We start from the raw sequence: 6,000 nt of genomic DNA on the forward strand, positions 1-6,000 counted from the left end.
AGTGAAATGTTTATCTTGCATGTCTTATTCATTTAAAATATATAAACTTTTTGTGTGCATACTGACAAGTTGTGTTTTGTGAACATGTTAAGTGTGTTATTCTGAAAAGGTTAGGCATGTCCTGTGGAGGCGTGGCCTGTGGATAACGAGGGAACCAATCACTGAGCCTCACTGATCAATGACATTCTTATTCTCAACAACTAGCGGCTGCATGGATGGTCTGAGTTGTGGAAATGCGCTGGTGGACTGAGTAGCTGGTGCTTCACTGCTGCATTTCCCTCATCTTTTATTTTGCATTGTATGCCTTTATTTTTCCTTCATGTTTGTTTCTTTCTCTTTTTGTTTTGGTTCTTTCAGTTTCATTCTGCATGTGTACAGTATGGAAGCAGTGTATTAATCCACCATAAACTTCAAACTCAAGGAACACAATGCTTGAAAAGCAAAACTATATTGATTTAAACAAGTTTTGTTTTCTGCTGAGCAAAGAAACCAGGAAAGTGCAGAGCATGCACTTGAGTCCAAAATGCTTTTTCTGTAACTGCTGTCATGCCAAAAACATGTTCCTGGAGTTCCACCAGCTTCCTGTGTGTCCCGCAGTGACTTCCTGCCCGTGTCTCTGTGTTGTTTTATTAAGTGAGGGTCAGTATCGCCGTAGTTCAGGTGATTTGGGGTCGGTTCCTCTGGACGGCCTGGAGGAAGATCTTTAGAGCCGGAGCAAAGGCCGTTTCCTGACTTTCACACCACAGATTCTTTTTCAGGCCTTTTCTTTGGGATTTATTTATAACTCTTATTTAATGTTTTTGAGAGATGAACACTGACTCAAATCCTTTCAGACAACATTTGTTAAGAAAAATGTGCTTGATGATTAAGCAGCCGTATCTCAGGATGATACCTTAGAAAATAATTCTAGGATCCTTTTACATTTAATGAACGTTTGGCCTCACTATGTAATATTTTATTTAATATCAGTAAAAAAAAAAAATTCATCGATATACAGTAATCTACTGAAAACTAAATATACCAACCCTGACTTTTACTGGCTCAGAATCAGGAATTTGATCTATATATTTTAATTATTCTCTCCTGAATTGAAAGGAAACCCTGCTTTACACATTCTGAGGAAGGAAAAGAGTCGACTGATTTATATACTACACATACAGTTATAAAACAATGTCTTTTGAGACTCATTTTTGCTCTTTTAAAACATTTTTTTGCGCACTTTATTAACAAATTACGAATTTCTGCAAAAAAATGTTACTCTGCAAAGGTTAACTGCAGCAAATGATTTTTCAAACATTTTTTGTGAAATTTACTAGCAATTTCTGAGTGAAAATGGTGCAGAATTACATTCAGATGACTTTTACATGAACGTTTTTGCCTCAGAGTTTTGCTTTCCTACCAGACGAGAACAATAAATCTGTAAATCATGAACAAAACATCCCTTTTTGTTGGTTAATACAAGGAGAACTCTGTATTTTATTGAATAAAACATAGCTTTTGGTTGTTTTTAGTTGGTTTGTTCTGTAATTTACTGTAATTAATGCTCTGCAGTGTGTTTGCTGTGAGACTGAAGCAGCAGAACGTGTCGAATCTCATGCATCTGAAACCGAAGCCAATGCCGTGACAACTTCATTACTTTTATATGTTCCTCAAGAGAGAAGAAAGATAGAGCTGCGACTCGCTGCCAAATAACACGTCAGACGGGACATGTGCGTTATAAAACGGCTTAAAAGTGCAGATATGTGTGCTGTATCATGCATGTCATGAATAGAGGCTTATGGAAAACACTGCTAGTCTGTATTAATCAAGATTTCATTCTGTTTGAAGAGGCAGTCTGTTCTCTTGCAATGTTTCTGAACATTTTATATGACGACTGCTGTTGGGAAACTTACAAACCTGAGTGTTTGCATTTCTGATCATCTCTAATGTCTTCAATGGATCATTTACAACAACGAGGAAAGAAATAGACACACAGCTGGCAGATTGATTTGTTTTGTCAGTTTAACATTTATTCAGTTTCTGTTTTACAGTAAACAGACAGAACACATCAATTTTAGCATAAGACTGATGATGGATGCTGGATGATCGTCATCTTTCTAAAGAGCCACTGTGGTGGACATTTACATCCTTTTTTTGAAAATAGGCTCATTTTCCAGGTCCCCGAGAGTTAAACAGTTGAGTTTTACCGTTTTCGAATCCATTCAGTCGATCTCCGGGTTTGGCGGTAGCACTTTTAGCTTAGCTTAGCATAGATCATTGAATCTGATTAGACCGTTAGCATCTCGCTCAAAAATGACCAAAGAGTTTCGATATTTTTCCTATTTAAAGCTTGACTCTTCTGTACTTACATCGTGTACTAAGACTGACGGAAAATGAAAAGTTGTGATTTTCTAGGAACTATACTGTCATTCCGGCGTATGTAAACAAAACAGTGTTCTCAGAACATTTCGATAACTTTCCCATTAGTTCTGAAAACATTAGGCTGTTTCTGAAATGTCCACTTTTTTAAATTGTTGAGTGCACTTTGACACTGAGAAGCAGCAAGATGATTTTCCCAGTAAAGATGTTCAACTCTGTTTAGATTTTAATCTGTCAAAACATCTTAAGGCTAATATGATGAAATGCACTTAAAGTGGGTAATTCATCTTGTTATTAGCAAACGTGCTCATGGAAACATGATGAAACAGGAAGCCTCCCGTCTGATCGTGTGTGACGGTAATAAGTTATCGGTGAAGTTATCGTGAGGTAAAGCAGACAGATAAGATGGCGGTCGCTTAAGTGACGATGATGTAACTGCACTACTGCTGTTGAGAAGAACCATATGTCTGTGAGGTCCTGTGAATTTCTTGATCTCCCGTGCTCGTAAATCAAAAGCAGAGGCGGGAGCTGGAGAACGTGACTCCCGGAGGGATGCCGATCTTTACAGGATTAGCGGCTGTGAGGTCCCACTCAGATCCGCTGCTGCAGGTCCTTCTAAAGCAAGTGTTAAATGATGCTTGATACCAAAGGCTTTATCAAATCGTGCTCACTTTACATGCTGTTTGGCACGTGCAAACCCTGCTAGCAAAAATATGTTCTATAAACGCATTAATATAACGTTCTCCTTAAGTTATGAAGACTAGGGGGAGAGTGGGGACGAAAGTACCATTTTTCAGAAAAACATACCATAAGTAAAAAAGATAATGCTGTAGACAGAGATATATGTTGGCTGTGGCCAATAACTCAGAAGTGTGGTCTATCAATGCAGGTGGTATTTTGTACAAATGCAGAAAGACTTAAGTATAATTTCACTTTTAACATAAGTTGCACATTGTTACTTTTGACCCCTTTGGTCGGGACGGAAGTAACACACAATGAACAATGGGAAAATTAAATGAGTTTGTGGCAACCCGGAGGTGCATTTAAAGGATAATTTACCAACTACGCCACTCAGGGAGTTACACCCAGAGAATTTAGTGTCTCTAACAGGACACGCAAGTTCGTTCACCAATAAATCGCTCAGAGACATGGGTAACAATACAAAACAGTTGACTTTATTAAGTTACACAATCACTTTAAAACAATCATTAAAATATATCAGGCCTCAGTCAAGCACAGCTCATCACAAGGGTTGGACTCCAAAAAGGTCACAGGGACACCGGCCAACTGGGGCTTACCAGCAGGGTCAGGCTATCAAAGATTAGGCTGCCTATAGCAGAAAACTCATTCCTTTCACCAGTGCCTGCAAACACACACACACACACACCATACTCCACGGATGGACACGGCACACTGTGAACAACACACCACCACCACTTAGAAGGGAATAGAGCTGGCCTCCCTGCCTTTGGCACCCAGATCCTGCAACCCAAGAACAGCACAATTTTAAGAGTCACTAAAAAGCACACAGAATAATTAAAGCGCTGAATTGCCCTATGACGAGTTAAATTAAAACAAAAACCCAAAATAAGAATTAACAAAACTAGAAAAGAAATGTACAAGGCCTAATTGCAAGTCAAAAATACAAACTAGAAAATACAATTGCATTTAATAGAATTAATCAAATAAACCACACAAAATAATGCACTGCAAAGCAAACCCAAAAGGGTAAAGCTCTTTGCAAAATAGAAAAGAACCAAATAATAGAAAACAAACTGTAATAGAATCTGCACAGGCAAAGAGTATCACTTCTATTCAAATGTAAATAAAGACGACTTAAACAGAACAAAAGAAAATAGAAAATGTAAAGCAAAATCAACACAAAACAACAATGTTATCCGTGGGCAGGACGTGAAACGCGCCCAACTAGCAGTCGCAGCAGCAGTGCGAGATCTACAGGAGAAACGAATCCGTTGATTTAAGCCATACGAGAGGGAATGGCGATCAAGCAATCAGCTTACGCTCTCCAACGTTTTAGGGAGAGCACCTGGAATAAAATAGAATGTCACCATTTAATATTGCTATTATAGAGCCTCACCCGAACTTAGTAGACGCCTGTTAGACATACCAATGACAAATATGATGCGTGCATTATCAGGAGCGCGCGCACCCAACAACGGCAGTCACAGCAGTAGTGCGAGATCCGCACGAGAAACGGAACAGGACTCGCTACAAGAGGAACTGGCAATCAAGAGCTTACTAAGGTGCAAGAAAAACACACGCAACCAGGGGAAATTAGTTACTAAATTTAAAAACAAATTCATAAAGACACCAAGCGTTCCTACCTCTCTAATGTCCACACCTGATGCCGGAAGCAGCCACAGTACAGTGTTTGCGGCGCGTCAATGACGTCGACAAATGACGTTGACCTAAAGCACAGGTCTATCGCACTTTATATCCCCCTGGTGACAGCCAATTGGCTTACGATCCACATAATTATAAGGGAAGGTAAAGAGCCTTCCCACCACAAGTTAATTCTCAACATGATGTAACAGTAGGCCTATTCATGTTTCCATCCAGTTGTTTTTATGCATAAATTCAAAATGTGCATAAAAACATCTGGAAACAGTGCAAATTCATAGGTGGAGATGGAAAAGCTAAGGTATGGCTAAAACCTAAATATGACTAAGATAAATGTGCCTTAGCAGCTGCCCTGAGACTGATGTTCCTGACAGAAAGGCCCTCTCATCTGGCTGAATCAAACCTCTGTCTGTCTTTCTGACCTTCACTCTTGGCATATTATTTTGGTATAATATGACATGTTTTAATAACTGATGCAAGACACAGAAAGTCACTACATTAGCATGCAGGTGGACAAAAGAGACACTTGTTGTCACTGTAGGGGGGCAAAAGTAACAAGTCCTGCCATTTTAACCCAATTTACTTTTATACTTGCAAACTTCAGGATGTGTTACATCACTAAATAACCTGTAGATTGATCATTACTGTGACACATGAAACGAGAAACACAACACAACTCATTTGAAAAAATGACCGCTTCAGTAGTTTACTTATTGTACTGCTTTCCGGACCTAACCGCGGGAAACGATGACAAAATCATGGGATATTTCTCAGCTCCATCAAGGGTTGTGTGCTGAATGTGCTGTCATAGCTTGGAAAACAAAATGTAGTCAGGGCTCTGAGAAAATCGCTTTGTTTCTTTCGTCCCGCGTTACTTTCGTCCCCGCTCTCCCCTCAGGGAATGTTCCATTTTATCATTTTGCAAACATAATGGGAACGTTACTGAGTGTTTTGAAACAACTAGTAAGTAGAAACATTTCGAAAAACGTTAGATGAACATCCAAATATGCATTTTATTTTTATCAAATGAATTATGTTTTTTGTAGTCATTGAGCAATTGTCACATGATTGTTTTAAACTGTTTAAACAGCCATTATTTTTACACAAAAACAACTTTTAGCCAAAAACACACAATGCAAAACAATACACATTAAAAGAGACAGTTATACCAATACTTTCTCAGAGGGGACTGATATCGCACCACAGTAAGCATATAGGCTTTGACGATTATAATATTTGGCTTTCTCAGACTACATTGCTAAAACTGCCCGGTCCTGCAGA

Source organism: Barbus barbus (assembly GCF_936440315.1).
Source record: "Barbus barbus genome assembly, chromosome: 20".
Classification (NCBI taxonomy): Eukaryota; Metazoa; Chordata; class Actinopteri; order Cypriniformes; family Cyprinidae; genus Barbus; species Barbus barbus.